This window comes from Anabrus simplex, chromosome 14 (genome assembly GCF_040414725.1).
Source record: "Anabrus simplex isolate iqAnaSimp1 chromosome 14, ASM4041472v1, whole genome shotgun sequence".
Taxonomy (NCBI): Eukaryota; Metazoa; Arthropoda; class Insecta; order Orthoptera; family Tettigoniidae; genus Anabrus; species Anabrus simplex.
Genome location: NC_090278.1, coordinates 57,952,602 through 57,969,666, shown reverse-complemented (window position 1 = coordinate 57,969,666; position 17,065 = coordinate 57,952,602).

The window sequence follows — 17,065 nt, the reverse complement described above, 5'->3', positions numbered from 1 at the left end:
GCCAATGCATTATGAGAGACTTTGTCTCATTTTCAAAAATTGATGCCTGCCTGGCCGTCAGATGATATAGATGTTGATTCCTATAGGGAACCTGAAATTGGGACAAATATTTCAGGTTTCCCATGGGAATCAACAACATACCAATTAGTCCAGCATCTCGTCTCCTTACTCGGAAGTCTTCCCAGCACAAAGTTTGCAACAGTTCTGCAACGCTATTCCTTTGATGGAAATCACCAAGAACAAATCATGCTGCTTTCGTTTGGATCTTTTCTCGTATCAAGTAGTGCTGGTGTGGGTCCTATACGCTGGAACCAATCTCTATTGGAGGTCTTATCGCCCTCTCCTTTACATCCTTACTGCAATCAATCAATGATATGCATTTAGGGCTGTCGCCCAGGTGGCAGATTCCCTATTAGGCCTAATTATTTACCTATTTTCTTCAACATTTTCAAAGAACTTGGAAATTTAACCCCTAAATACCCTCATAACCTTGTTAAGAGATCTATAACCTTTCTTTACAACCTTATTAGTGTGATTACTCCAATCAAGATCATTCCTTATATTAACACTTTGATATATGACAATGATCCCAATGAGGTACCGGTACCTGCACTTTGTAACACTTACAAACATAGGGGGCGCCCTCAGACTCTTGTACAGGCCAGCAGGTCAGGGTGGCAGCTTACACGGGAAAGACATTCCTCACACCACTTGCCATCTGTATGGGATTTTAACATTTTGGATTGTATGTAGCTCAAAATTAGCAGGTTAAGATTCCGAGGTAAACGACACTGTTTATTACTTTTGTGAACCAATCACTCGTTAATAAATTACTCAAGATAGTTGCACGAAGACACACTAAGCAATGGTAGAAATTTTTAAAAAAGGGCCGCAAGGATTATTACATGACATGTTACTTTAAATGCTGCTATTCTCACCTGAAAATGATTGTGGTAGAGAGATGTGTTCCATACGCTGGTATAAGTTACAAGCTACGAGCAGAACATGCCGTATATCAATGTACCTACCAATTCTAAAATTCACAGTGGATTAAAGCGTGGGTAGCACAGGTGGATACAGGTGTCAAAGAGAATATGACAGGTGTAAAGAAAGAATCTAACTGCAAAACTGCGACGTTGCCGCGTCTGATCAGCCTCGGTAGAACTGCCCCAAATAAACAGCTTGCTCTTCCAAATGCGAATTTTAAAATGTAGAGCTACTTCTGTCTGGAAGGAATACCAAATGTATGAGGGAAAAAGGGTAATAACTTTCTTTATTTTAGCTCAATTTATGCAGGACATCTGTCCGGTGATTCACCGGGGACGAATAGCCTACCAACCTAACCAAAAATCTACCTTTACGCCATTCCACAACACAGGTAATTATCAAGGAATATAGTAGATAAGCCAAAACGTAAATATTTCATGTTTTAAAACCACTTTACGACAGAAATAATGTGAAAACGGAATGTTGGGTTGCATTTACAATCCGGTCACAAAATAACATTTTATCAAGCGAGAAAAGAAAGAATTCAAATAAGAAAGCTCTGATACGAATAAAATATCATATTACACATAAACTTCGTATTCTTAAAGAAAGTTGATTCTGTAGACTTGCACTGGCACTTGCAAATCACAAAGGATGCAGTCAGCCATTTTGATTACAGTGTTGCACAACAGGGTATCAGGTATAACTTCCCGATTATATGGAGAAATAGCACTATCAGAATGATCTAGCACTCACGAATGATTAATTAAACAGTTTGCACTTGAATTAGATGATGTTTTCGTCACTTTTTGGAATACCGGTAGGTACGGTATATACAAGATTCCAACGATCGCTGTTGCAACATTCTATGATCGAATACAAAGACCTGTGTAGAAGGCAGGAAATTATCGACACATTTTAGCAGTAAACTCAAGTTTTAATTAGGATTTTAATCAAAATAATTCCTACCTCGAGCAGTGCCCTGTTCGTAGATTTGAATAAGATCTTCTTTGTTCCTTTGTTCTCAAGAGAATATTGGCTATCGGAAATCACTTCCACATAAGCTGGACGCTCTGCAAAGAATGGTAGTGGTTGCTGAATCATATTCTCTCACGGTAGAAATATGTTAAAGGAGCTTACAATAGGCCTTACTTTCTTTTCAGTTCAAAGCATAAATAATCAGCGACGCCAGGAAATAGGTAGGTACTAATAAATTATCTAAAAGCTGAAATTAACAGCAGTGACTAGTAGTAACAGGGAACAATTACAGGAGCTGCTGGTGGCGATTACTGTTTTAAGAGGAAGTACAACTAGACAACCATCCTCTGTATAACACTAATTATAGAGAAAAATGGAAGGGTTCCGACACTTCGAAAATGAAGGTATCGGCCAAAGAAAGTCAAGGACCACGAAGGGCGTGAAAATGAAAGACTCCCTAGGCCTCACAACCTAATACCATCGGGGTCGGGAAAGAACAAGAGTTGACCAAGAGAGATAGGATAGGATACCATCGGGGTCGGGAAAGAACAAGAGTTGACCAAGAGAGATAGGATAGGATACCATCGGGGTCGAGAAAGAACAAGAGTTGACCAAGAGAGGTCGGATAGGATAGGCTACCGGCAGTTGAAAAGGAGGAGCCTGGCATAAGTAAGTAGAAACAATGCCGGGAATCAGGTAAGGGCCCCGTGATCACCAACCCACGCTCCAAATTTCAGAACCTCTGAGGCCCCTTTTAGTCGTCTCTTACGACAGGCAGGGGATACCGTGGGTGTTATTCTACAGCCCCCACCCACAGGGGTAAATGGCAGGAGGCTTAACACAGTGAAGAGGGAAAAGACAAAGTTAAGAATGGACACTATGAGCGAGCATTAGCTTTGTTCAGTCGGATGAAAATGTAGTAAGCAGTTTGGCCTATCCCGACGACTTGGTATTAATGGCAGGTTGTTCTGAATGCCTGCAACTTGAAAAGAGGGGTAGTGACTAAGGCATGGTAATTAGCATTTAAAATTCAGTAGAGAGGAAACGTAAGAGAATCGAAGGTCAGGTTAAAAAAAAATATTAGGGGAACAGGTAGATCACTTCAAGTATTTGGGATGTGTGTTCTCCCAGGGCCGAGCTGAGTGGCTCGGACGGTTGAGGCGCTGGTCTTCTGAACCCAACTTGGCAGGTTCGATCCTGGCTCATTCCGATGGTATTTGAAGGTGCTCAAATACATCAGCCTCGCGACGGTAGATTTACTTGCAAGTAAAAGAACTTCTGCGGGACAAAATTCCGGCACATTGGTGTCTCCGAAAACCGTTACAAAGTAGTTAGTGGGACGTAGAAACATTATATTATTATTATTATTATTATTATTATTATTATTATTATTATTATTATTATTATTATTATTATTATTATCCGAGGATGGAAGTATACAAAGTGAAATTGCATCGAGGTACAGCAAGTGAATATTTAATTTTCACGACTGCATTGTAAGGTAGGCCTACTTGGGAGTGGTGGTGATGATTATTGTTTTAAGAGGAAGTACAACTGGGCAACCACTCTTTGTTAACACCAATCAGAAGGGAAATGGAAGGGGTCCGACACTTCGAAAAATGCAGGTATCGGCCAAAGAAAGACACGGACCACGGAGGGCATGAATGTGAAAGACGCTCTAGGCCTCGAATGCTCTACCACCGTCGGGGTCGAAAAAGAACAAGAGTTGACCAAGGGAGATCCGATAGGATAGATGGCACAATTGAAGGGAAGCAATGCCAGGACTCAGCAAAGGGCCCCGTGGTCGCCAACCCACGCACGCTCCTTTTAGTCGTCTCTTACGACAGCCAGGGGATTCAGTGGATTTATTCTACCACTCCTATCCACAGAGGAAGATTTTGGCAGGGGAAGGTTGCGTGTGAGATAGAACGATAATCTGAGTGACGGGGAAGGGTTGTATGACAGAGATGAGAGGTATAGGAGGCAAAACGTTCTTTGACGAATTTAGCATTTAGGAAACGAAAATTTTAAAATAAAAATAAAAAACACGTTTCCACTTTGCCTTTTAAGGCCTTCCTGTTAGCCATGATTGTTAAGGCGTCTAGACTGTGTCCCGTTGATGAAAAATAATCACAAACTGATAATAATAATAATAATAATAATAATAATAATAATAATAATAATAATAATAATAATAATGGGTTTATGTCCCACTAACTACTTTTATGGTTTTCGGAGACGCCGAGGTGCGAAATCTAGTCCTGCAGAAGTAAATATATCAACACGAGACCGACGTATTTGAGCAACTTCAAATATCACCGGACAGAGCCAGGATCGAATCTGCCAAGTTGGGGTGAGAATGTCAGCACCTCAACCGTCCAAGCCACTCAGCCGGGCATCACCATCTGAATGTTGGCCGGCGGGTTACGAACGGTGGTGATAGGTTATACAGGATGTATCCGTGATGATATTAGCCTACAAACTTGCAAGGATGATGGAGGACGGCAAATGGATCGATTTGGGATAAGGAACCATAGTCCGGAAACGTTCTAGTCAAAATTTATTAATAATCCAAGTTAAGGCTGTTTTCAATAGTGACATTACCAGCATTTCGCCCCAGTGTAGCAGTGGGTTCATCAGTTGGATTGCTACATCTTTCCAAGACGCTGGCGGCTAGTGCGCCGTTAAGACACCGCTGCAAGCCTCTTATGTAGGACGATGCAGTGACGGTGCACTAGGGGAAACATGTGCCCCCACTTGTTTAAAATAACTGCCTTTGGCGTTACAGTGATCCCCATAAGGACCTTTCACCCCATCAACGCAGTAATTAAAACTGAGAGGACTTTTCCTATTTATGAAATACACAACCTGACTTTTTAACCCCGTTTATCACCATACAATTGACTATTGCCCGTCTCACAACATTATCGAGATCATTTTGCAATTGCTCACAATCTTGTGACTTATTTATTACTCTGTACAGAATAACATCATGTACAAAAAACCTTATATCTGATTCCACTTCTTTACACATAGCATTGATGTATATAAGAAAACATAAAGGTTCAATAATACTGCCTTGAGGAATTCCCCTCTTAATTATCACAGAGACAGATAAGGCTTCGCCTACTTTAATTGTTTGAGTTCTGTTTTCTAGAAACATAGCCACCCATTCAGTCACTCTTTTGTCAAGTCCAATTGCACTCATTTTTGCCAGTAGTCTCCCATGATCTACCCTGATCTACTGACGTGATCGGTGTGCGATGTCTGTACTGTAGGCTTCGGTCGTGTTTACAGCCTGAAATGGTACGTTAATCGGCCCTGTCCAAATGGATTTGTACCCGGTTACGGAACTTGCAAATACGGTGGTCGTGCATGGGCAAGCAAATGGAAGCAGCAGAAAAGCCGAACGGTTGTACAGGACCAAATGTCCACGTAGGAGACATCTGGCTCATACCATGTTTCCACGGCTGTTCCAAAACTTAAGAGAAACAGGGCAATTGGTACCACAGTCCAATGACCGAGGAGGACGACGAATTACAGGGACTCCTGACTTAAAAGATGCAGTGGTTGCTCGCGTGGATGAGGCGCCTGCAATCAACACTCGAGCAGTTCCATGTGAAAGGAATGTTTCGCATATGACTGTGTGGCGAGTATTGCATGAAATGCAGCTACATCTCTACCATCCACAGAAAGTGCAGGCTTTGAGTCCTGCTGGCTTCACGAGTCGTGTTCAGCCAATGGGTCTTGCAGCGCCTTGCAGCGCCGTGCAGTCGATTCTCACCTTCCTGCGTATGTGCTTTTCACAGATGAAGCCTGTTTCGCCAGAGACGGAATGCTAAATAGTCACAATAGTCATGTTTGGGCCGATCAGAATCCCCACACCACAGTTGTTAAGAGCCATCAGCACAAATTTTCAGTCAACGTGTAGGCAGGCAAAGTCAATGATTACGCAGTAGGCCCGTTTCTTCTTCATCCCTGACTAAATGCAGCAGTGTTCATAGTGGTGCTCAGAGATGTATTACCCACGTTCCTGGAACACATCCCACTTGCCCTTAGTTAACGGAGGTGGTTCCAACATAATGGAGCCCCGCATCACTTTGGACTGAAGGTTCGTGAACACCTGGATCTGACATTCCCTGCAAAGTGGATAGGAAGAGAAAGTCCTGTTTCGTAGCCCGTTTGTTCACCTGATCTCGTCCCACTTGATTTTTTCTTGTGAGGCCATTTGAAAGCCTTGTGTATGAGACAACTTTCGAGACTGAAGAGGATACTTAGCAAGAATTCTCGCTGTTCAAACGACACCGAGGATATTCGAACGGGTACGGCAGAACTTTGTGCGACGATGCTATGTCTGCATTGACGCAGACGGACGCCATTTCGAACATATGTTGCAAATGGAACAGCTTGTGAAACTTGTACAGGTAAATGAACTGAAATGAGGAGAATTTTGCTTAACTTTTGACTCGATCATTTGCAGATTATGGTTCCATATGTCAAATTGATCCATTTGACGTCCTCCATCATACCTGAAAGCTTGTAACATCATCACGGTTCCACCCCGTATAATATTTATTACTAGATTGCGCGCCAATATTTTGGATTCACTTCAACATTTTGCTGTGCTAATATGAACTGAGTGGTGGTGATTGTTTTAAGTGGAAGTACAACTGGGCAACCATCGGCTATTAACACTAATTAGAAGGAAAAATGGGAAGGGTCCGACAGTTCTAAAAATTAAAGTATCGGTCAAGGAAAGACAAGGGCTATGAAGGGCGTGAAAATGAAAGACGCCCTGGGATTTATGATATAATGTCCCGACTCGTTGCCTGAATGGTCAGCGTACTGGCCTTCGGTCCAGAGGGTCCCGGGTTCGATTCCCGGCCGAGTCGGGGATTTTAACCTTCATTGTTTAATTCCAGAGGCTCGGGGGCTGGGTGTTTGTGCTGCCCCCAACATCCCTGCAACTCACACACCACACATGACACTATCCTCCACCACAATAACACGCAGTTACCTACACATGACAGATGCCGCCCACCCTCATCGGAGGGTCTACCTTACAAGGGCTGCACTCGGCTAGAAATAGCCACACGAAATTATTATTACTTTGACATAATGCCGTCGAGGTCGGAAGGAACAAGAGTTAACCAAGGGAGTTCGGATAGGATAGTTGAATAGTGAGATACCTGACATAAGTAGAAGCAATGTCAGGACTCAGCTAAGGGCCACATGGTCGTCAACCTATGCTCCCAAGTTAAGAGCCCTTGGGGCCCCTATTAGTCACCTCTTACGGCGGAAAGGGGTTACCGTGGGTGTTATTCTATCGCCCCGACCCACAGGTGGAAGACCACCTCAAGCACATCCCCCTGCAAGTTGTTCTGCCGACGCCCACATCGCATGCTAGGCCTTACGTGGCGTTTTTAACGCCAACAACATTGTGCTTTCCCGGCCCCGAAGTGGGACAGGATCCTCCTTCATTATACAACGATACTTAGAAATTATCTCTGCTTGTTGTCTCAGTAAACAACGTGTTACATGAATTGCGGATAAGTTTTTAAGACAACGCAACACACAATCGCTGATGCTCACCACTGAACCTACTGCGAGAGGCAGTTCTGAAGTTCAGTCAATCACAGATGATTCTGCATTTAGTGGTGTCCACCTGGTGGAATATTCCCTATCAGTTGTTTAACAATAGTCCACTTTTAGTATATTTATCTATGTCATTCATAAATGCTACAGTGGAATGCAACCAAAATAAAAAATAACTCTGTAACTTAGCACAGATAAGGTAACCAAAACACATTTTGTATATTACATTTCAACTATATTAATAATAGAAATAAAAATATGTGGACTATAGTTGTATGTTAAAGTGACCAGCTATGATCCTCTGACCTTCCCCAGCTTCGTAATATACTCAACATATGGCGGAACTTTCCTAATACATTACAGGCTGCTAATAGAGAACATCGACGTACGTACAGACGGGAAGGTATCAAGTCCACTAGCTTTCTGTATGACCATTACCAGTAATAAAGTGTAGGGACAACCTCTTGATAAAGTTGGTGTCTGCTTACCCGAACCAGTATTCAGTCACAGCCAATTGTATGTTGCACGGTCTCGGGCAAGATCGTCTGAAAATGTTAAGTTCCAGATACGCCCGAACGGTCGAAGCACAGTGAAGAGTGTATGGAAAGAAGTGTTATAAACTACACAACGAATGAATAATTTATTATGTACAGGTATTAAATGTTCATGAAACTAATGAAAAGGGACAGGCATATCAAGACGAGTTATTATTACCACTGCTGCGGAGCAGTGCAGGTCCACTGGTATTCCTTTCTAAATCGTTTCTTATCTTGCTCTCAACGCACAACGAAGTTTGCAGAGGTGTCGCCTCACAACAAAATGGCTTTCCAAATATAAAGCTGTCTCCAGCTGTCACTTCTTTCCCGGTAGTAAATTAGTTCCTCCAAAGAGGGCACCACTAACTAAGCTTCCATGTTCAACGGAGAAAAAACATGTTCCAAACAGAGAACTAAGTAAAAGTGTACTTGGTCCATAGTTGCATGCCTGGATTAGAGTTACGGGAAATTACGATACGTACGAAGTGAATATCCAGTCAGTGATGGGCCCAACAGTTAGTAATGAGATATCTGAACAGCTCCAAGGGTATTAGATTAATATGACGATACACAGCCCTCTTGGATGATAGCAGTGATCTGCGAATGATGTACTTTCTCAAATAAAAAGTAGGCGGGCACACACATCGCACGTCTCTAAGGTGGATTTCTCCGTACTCAATACCCATTTTCTTCTTTTTGATCAGCCGGGTAACGCCGCACTTCTTCTTCTACACTCAGCCGCGATAAAAAAGCACATCGGCTGACACCAAGTAGGAAGTCAGCCTTCCCATCACCACCATGCCCAACTGCATTCTTCACGATGTCGATCTCACCTACTCTGATGAAGAACTTTTCCAATACTTCCGCAATAACTGCTTACGATTACCAACGTATCTCGGGTACAGGACAATTGTCTTCCCACTCGTCAGATTCTTGTTCAAGTTCCAACAGAAGATGCCGTATAACAACTGCTCCAAGACGGTGTGTACCTCGACCTCTCCACGCACCGTGTGGAACGTTGCCCTTCATATTTTGACGCCGCCTTTGAGCCCCTCGCCACACCCATACTATTCCAAGGACTCCCGCCTCCCCTGTCATCGCTCTCTTGCTACAACCTCCTTGTCACCACCGCCACTTCTACCATCACCACTACCACCAACACTTCTGTCCACGCTTCCTCTAATATTACTCTAACTACTACAGTTACGTCCCATTCCTCCCCCATTATGATGTTTCTTCTCCCCATCCCATCCTCCCTTCCTCAACAACATGCAACAAACCAGCCGCCTGCTGAGGAAAATGCCACCGTTCAAGATACAGCATGCCCACCATCTCCACCATCACCGCCGACAGACCAGCATACCATCTACAGCTGTGTTGTTTTGCGGCGTGGATCCGACTGACGTCATCGTCCACGAACTTCGCCTGGCAGGGATCCCCGTGCGGAGAGCGTTCTGGATGCACAACGCCGATGGATCCACATATCTCCTGCCCCTCCAACTTCCGACGTCTGCAGACAATCAACGCCTCATCGCTCATGGAATCCATCTTTCCGGCCGCCACCATCGAATAGAACCCTCCCGTTCACCTCCTCAACCTTTGATCCGACCCACCTCGCCTCGTCGGCATCCCTGGCCTGTCCCTCCTCTCCCACCACTTACTCCCAATATGCGGATTCATCCACCCCCACCCAATAACTTTTCCCCCCCCCTCCGCCCCCCCCTCAGACATTCTTCGCCTACTGCTCACATCCCATATAAACTTCTCATCCTTCTACCACAACTTTGCGCTTCATCTTTTCCCTACACACCCTCATTTGCAGCTTTTCTTCCCTTTCTTTTCATATTTGAAGTTGGTCACCCTAGCAATGTACGTTGTGAAATTCAGTGAGCGGAAGGACGTGGATTCGATTCCCTATCAGGAAGTCGAAAAGTTTAAGAAACGAGGTTTCCACTTCTGGAGGTACACATGGCCCTGAGGTTCACACACCCTACACTAAAAACGAGTACCAAGTTAATTCCTGGGGGCAAAGGCGGCCGGGCGCAGAGCTAACCACTCTACCCCACCAAGTGCCGAGGTTACGGGTTGTAGAAGCCTTTACCTTCCACCCCTCCAGTGGCCTTCATGGCCTATACGAAGATGACTTCATTCTTTTTGAAGTAAATGATAGATCGAACTGGAAATAAGAAGCTACAGCTGCAACACCTGCTTCACTTATTTCAAATGCTACGTATAAGGGGTGATCAAAAAGTTTCGGTTCGACGGTCGTACAGTCCTGATTCGGGATGCCAATCAGGCAAAATCGCCGTGAGCATTCAGACACTCATCCCACCGACGTACCAGGTTGAAGATCACGGTGTGGTAAAACACCGTGTCCTGCTGCGTGAAGAAGTCCGTAACCGCCTGCTGCACATCCTCGACACCGTTGACCCTTCAAGGCCTTTTTGAAGAGACCAAAGTCGTGATAATCGCACGGGGAGAGATCAGGACTATAGGCCTCATCCACCGCCCGTTTGTTGTTGTCCGTAATGGATGAGGCTGGCCTACCAGATCGACCGGCGTCATGTGTCGAAACGCGATCCGCACGGAACTTTGTACACCATTCCATAACGGTGGTTTTCGACGCACAGGCTGCCCCATACATAGTTTTCATTCTCCGATGGATGTCCACCGGTGTTGTCCTTCGCCAGCCAAGAACAGAATAATAGCACGTTGGTCCTGTTTGGACGCATTTGGTAATAACATCGCCGTAGTTCACGTGGCCGCACCTCAGCACGACACGACTGCCACACCGATCTCTTTGCCTACATGTCCGTGCTTATACACCCGCCTCGAAGTCGCGCTACGTTGCATGTCCGCTGCAGCAACTCCCTCAGACAGAAACGTTTTGATCATGCCTTGTATTATCAAGCATTATCAGGTAGTTTCACGCATTTGCACATAACCTCAGCATGTAACAAAGAATGCCATTCCGAACGAATAGCCAAGTAAAATAAAATACATTAGGCCTACATTGGGCGTAGCTGAGCAAATAAATTGCATTAATGATACAATGAATCCCTACAAAACCTCAGTGGCCATTTTTAAGATCGCAGAACTTGTAGCATCGTCCTATGTGCTGCCAATTGCATGTCCGAAGGAAGTAATACATATCACAGAAATAGACACGGACATCCAACTGCTACGAAATTAAGTGGACTGTAATGGCATGGAATCTTTAACTAAGACTTTAATTCGAATTAGTGTTGCAACCTGTCCCGTACTGCACGGGACATCCCGTATTTGAGGTGAAAATTTTGTGTCCCGTATTAGGCCTGTGAACTGTTGTCCCGTAAAGACGAGTTTTTTTTGTCTCGAAATATTTTGAATGCCATATTTGATTCGAGCGCCATTGAAGTTCAAAGCAGCTCCATTACGTTTTCTCTTTGGAGCCTCAGAAGAAAGACATTTCGTGATGTCTCGCTATTTGCTGGTAAAGCTGAGCATGCTGGGTTATTTACCTCGTCTTCCGCCGCGTACTTTCGCAGGTCTTCCATTCCAATTTCCGACGTGATTGTTCATGTTGTTTGAGACTAAATCTACGTAAATTATTGTGAAGTTATCAAAGCTAATCAAAGACATCAGTGTTAAGTTGTCAGATGTTTGTATTGTACTGTATGTACTGTTGAAAGGGTTGAAGTTAGTATCTTTTACGAATTTCAACTAATTATTTTATTCTGTTAATGAAACTAATTATAATTTACTTGAAATTGTTACTTAACGTTTGATATTCTAATATTTATGAACTGTCCCTTATTTTTAAAATAAAAAATTCCGTATTTTTAGGTAAATGTCCCTTATTTCTGATATCAAAGTGTGGCAACCCTAATTCGAATCATGCCGGGCTGAGTGGCTCAAACGGTTGAGGCGCTGGCCTTCTGACCTCAACTTGGCAGGTTCAATCCTGGCTCAGTCCGGTGGTATTTGAAGGTGCTCAAATACGTCAGCATCGTGTCGGTAGATTTACTGGAACGAAAAAGAACTCCTGCGGGAATACATTCCTGCACCTTGGCGTCTCCGGAAACGATAAGAAAAGGAGTTAGTGGGACGTAAAGCCAATAGCATTATTATTATTAATTCGAATCATAGCGAGACATACAATATTTTGATGGACAGCTAATCATAAAAATTGTCGTGCATGACACAGTTAGTAATACTCTTCTTTTTAACAGTGGCGGTGGGCTCTCGGGAGCACATGAGCACGTGAACACCCAATTCTAATGCATATTCACTCATTCATGGATAATTCAAAATTGTTTCCTTAGTTTCGACCTGATTTCATTTGATCTTGTTTCATCAATCAGTCACAAGCATTCGACTTATATCGAAGCTCCGACCGACTCCAATCCTCAGACCAAGACCGACTACAATATATCAGACCGTAATATCAAACCAAGATGGTGGACGTCGTGAGCGCAGTAGCTGCCGACTGATGAAGTTTAGGGTAGCACGCAATGATTTCATTTCGACGATAAACCAACTCACGATTTTCGGAGATGTCGGAATTTAGTGTCGAAGGAGTTGTTTTATCTGCCAGTAAATTTACCGACACGAGGCTGACGTATTTGAGCACCTTCAAATACTACCGGACTGAGCCGGGATCAAACCCGCCAAGTTGGGGTCAGAAGGCCCGAGCTCTAACCGTCTGAGCCACTCAGTCCGGCGTCACATTAAATTACTTGTGTTGATACCACTGAAAGAGCTACACAATATCTGGTTCAATCCGCCAGAAATTACGTATATATTTTGCAAACGGTAGTAATTTATCATGATAAATGTAACATCGTAGGGGAAATCACTGTTGCACCTATGAAAACGCTTCGCGAACAACTACTCATCACATCAACTAGAAACACACATATTCTGCTAGAATAGATGGACAGCCCCACAGCAAAAGAGAACAACAAGCTGATTATTTCGAAATTTCACTTAGATAACGTTTTCTCTTAGATTACACTTCGCTGGATAGAGAGAAATACACTATAAAACTGTTTAAATAATATTTATAACATCATTTGGAGTGTTTAAAAATAATTTAAGGTGCGAAATTCCTCAATTTATTCACTCTCATAAGAACTATGAAACATAACGTGTTGTCTTAGTTTCGAAGTGGTGGACAATTTCTAATGTTCAGCACTCGATGAAAATAAAGTACGCCCGAAATGATTATGCCTGCCCAATGAACAGCCCCGGTGATGTTAAGCCTTCCTTACTGGAAACTCTTATATCATATGTTGATATATATAACCATGATGGTAAACTTAGAAATGAAGCGTTCAACCACTAAAGATATAATAGGATTTCCCCCATTGAAGAACATGAGTAAAACAACTCTATTGACTCTAAACAATGATGTCTTTAACCTACATGGACGAGCTTCAATTTGGTGTAGACTGCTTGATAACAGATATCCACAGCATGAATCGGAAAGTATTGGTACAATAAAACCCCTGAGTTACAAACGAAACTAACCCCTGCAAGTCCCCCCTGTGGGTGGGGGTTGTAGAATAACACCCACGATATCCCCTGCCTGTCGTAAGGGGCGACTAAAAGGGGCCCCAAGGGCTCTGAACTTTGGAGCGTGGGTTGGCGACCACGGGGCCATAAGCTGAGTCCTGGCATTGCTTCCACTTACTTGTGCCAGGCTCCTCACTTTCATCTATCCTATCCGCCCTCCCTTCGTCCTTTGTTCGTTTCAGACCCCTACGGTATTACGTATGAAAGCCTAGGGAGTCTTTAATTTTCATGCCCTTCGTGGCCCTTTTCTTCCTTCGGCCGATACTTTCATTTTCGAAGTGTCGGACCCCTTCCATTCTTTCTCTCTGAGTAGTGTTATATAGAGGATGGTTGCCTAGTTGTACTTCCTCTTAAAACAGTAATCACCACCACCACCACCCCTGCAAGTCACTATTTCTTCTGTGTAACAGTGTACAGATTGCTCCGTCACACTATAAGTTTTGTTATAGGCCTACACCAAGATCTAGCCAAATGTTCCCGCAGGCAAAGCACAGATTCTTTCAAAATACAATTGCATCTTAATCACACGACACTTTGAAGCACATAGACACTGAAGGAACATCACCATATCAGTTATCATATATTTAAATGAATTGTTTTTTCGAGGAATACGAATGGGTCCACCATTTGGAATTAGAAAAAATAGTCTTCCCTAATCTCAGACTTACTCTCAGATGACATATGCACACTACTGTTTTGTAGAAATATTCACGATGTATGTTCCTAATCCACTTCTCTCTTAATGTTTTATTCCTTAGAGAACTTAAGAATAGATGTATGAGAGGCACTGCCATAGTTCGATTTAAATCCGGTTCACAACACGATCAAAACAAACATATTCTCACATGACTGCGTATAATTACAGATCCTAGTGACCACTGACCCATATAGATACACTCACACACTTATATTCTACATAAAAACTAATACTTATCGTCAACTTACATGAAATTACTCCGACTGAATAAGAAAACAAAAACGAATAGGCTCACCATTATCGGTTGGAAAGAGATCTTCCCTAACCACAAATTTTGGTTACACACATAGCCTACGATAGTTTGGTCTTTGACTTCCAAATTTTCCCGGTGAATATTCCTTATCCATTTCTCCAGTGCAGATCTATCTTCAGGGAATTTAAAAGCTTCAGCAACGGTATACTTTGTTCTACAACCACGAACGCAGCAGGAACGACCCATTTTGTGTTATGTTACAGCACGGCAATATAAACACTATTATACTTTAAAAATACCATCATATGAACTTCTAACAAAACACCATACTGATAAACCGTTATAGATAACTATTTTACCAAACATATACTTTATACTTCAATAACTCGATCAAAATACCACTCTTTAACAAAAAGTAAACACAGATATGAACCAACCGCATGTCTCAAACGCTTGCCCACGAAGTCGCCATTTTCCTCCCAATCGATAGTAACATTAAGGTCTGATATATTGTAGTCGGTCTTGCTCAGACCTTAATGCTACTCTCGATCGTTCAAAGATGGCGAATCGAGTAGCCGTAATTGTTGGAAATCTGGATTTGTTTTGGTTTGTTGTTATGGTATGTACTGTGTGTAATTTTATGAAAGTTGACGATAAATGTTAGTTTCTTTGTAGAATATAAGTGTGCGAGTGTATTTATATGAGTCAGTGGACTCATGCGATCTGTAATTATACGCAGTAATATGAGAATATGCTTGATTTGATCGTGTTTTTACTCAGAACATGAGTGCACTAGGTGGACCAGGTTTTAGTCTAACTATGGCAATGCCTCTCATACAACTATTCTTAAGTTTCCTACGGAATAGAACATTAAGATAGAAATGGATTAGGAATATACATCATGATTATTTTGAAGTCCATGACAAAACTGTAGCGTGCATACATCATTTTGAGAATAAATCTGGGGTTAGGAAAGCCATTTCTCTACTTCCAAACTATTCGTGTTCCTCGAACAATTTAATTTAGATAAAATATAATTGATATTGTGTTATTCCGTCAGTGTCTGTATGCTTCAAAGTGTCGAGCGATTTAGATGCAAGTTTATTTTACAATAATCTGTGCTTTGCCTGCGGAAATGTTTGGCTGGATTTTGGAGTATAACAAAACGTATAAGTGTGACAGTTGTAGCAATCTGTACACTGTTACACAGAAGAAAGTGACTTAGAGGAATTAGCTGGGTTTGTAACGTAGAGTTTTACACTGCCAACAACCTTCCGATTCATGTTGTGGTTATCTGTTATCAAGCAGAATGCACCGAATTGAAGCTCGTGCATGTGGTTAAATATAAATGTTTAGTCATAGAGTTCTTGCACTCATGTTCTTTAATTACTAAAAACCTATTATGTCTTTAGTGTCTGAACGTTTCATTACTAAGGTTACTATCATTGTGTGAAGTGCTGTTATGCCATATGTCAATATTATCTTAACATTACCAGGGCAATTCGTTGGGTTAACATAATCATTTCGGGTGTACTTGGGCTAAGTTAAAGCGCTGGCCTTCTGACCCCAAGTTGGCAGATTCGATCCTGGCAGTCTGGTGGTATTTGAAGGTGCTCAAATACGTCAGCCTCGTGCCGATAGGTTTACTGGCATGTAAAAGAACTACGGCAGGACTAAGTTTTGGCACTTCGACGTCTCCGAAAACCGTAACAAATGTAGTTAGTGGGACGTAAAGCCAATAACATTATTATTTCGGGTGTACTTCCTATTCGTTGGGTGCTGAATTTAAGAACTTGTCCACCACTTCAAAACTTTTCTTTTGCTAGTTGCTTTACGTCGCACTGACACAGATAGGTCGTATGGCAACTATGGGATAGGAAAGGCCTAGGAGTAGGAACAAAGCGGCCGTGGCATTAATTAAGGTACAGCCCCAGCATTCGCCTGGTGTGAAAATGGGAAACCACGGAAATCCATCTTCAGGGCTGCCGACAGTGGTATTCTAACCCACTATCTCCCGGATGCAAGCTCACAGCTGCGTGCCCTTGACCGCACGGCCAACTCGCCCGGTACACTTCGAAACTAAGGCAACAAATTGTGTTTCACAGTTCTCATGAAAGCGAATAAATCGAGGAATTTCGTACCTTAATTTATTTTGAGTCCGTCTCTGTGGTGTTGTGGTTAATGTGATTGGCTGCCACCCCCGGAGGCCCGGGTTCGATTCCCGGCTCTGCCACGAAATTTGAAAAGTGGTACGAGGGCTGGAACGGGGTGCACTCAGCCTCGGGAAGTCAACTGAGTAGAAGTGGGTTCGATTCCCCCCTCAGCCAGCCTGGAAGTGGTTTTCCGTGGTTTCCCACTTCTCCTCCAGGCAAATCCCGGGATAGTACCTAATTTAAAGCCACGGCCACTTCCTTCCCCCTTCCTTGTCTATCCCTTCCAATATTCGCATTCCCCACCAAGGCC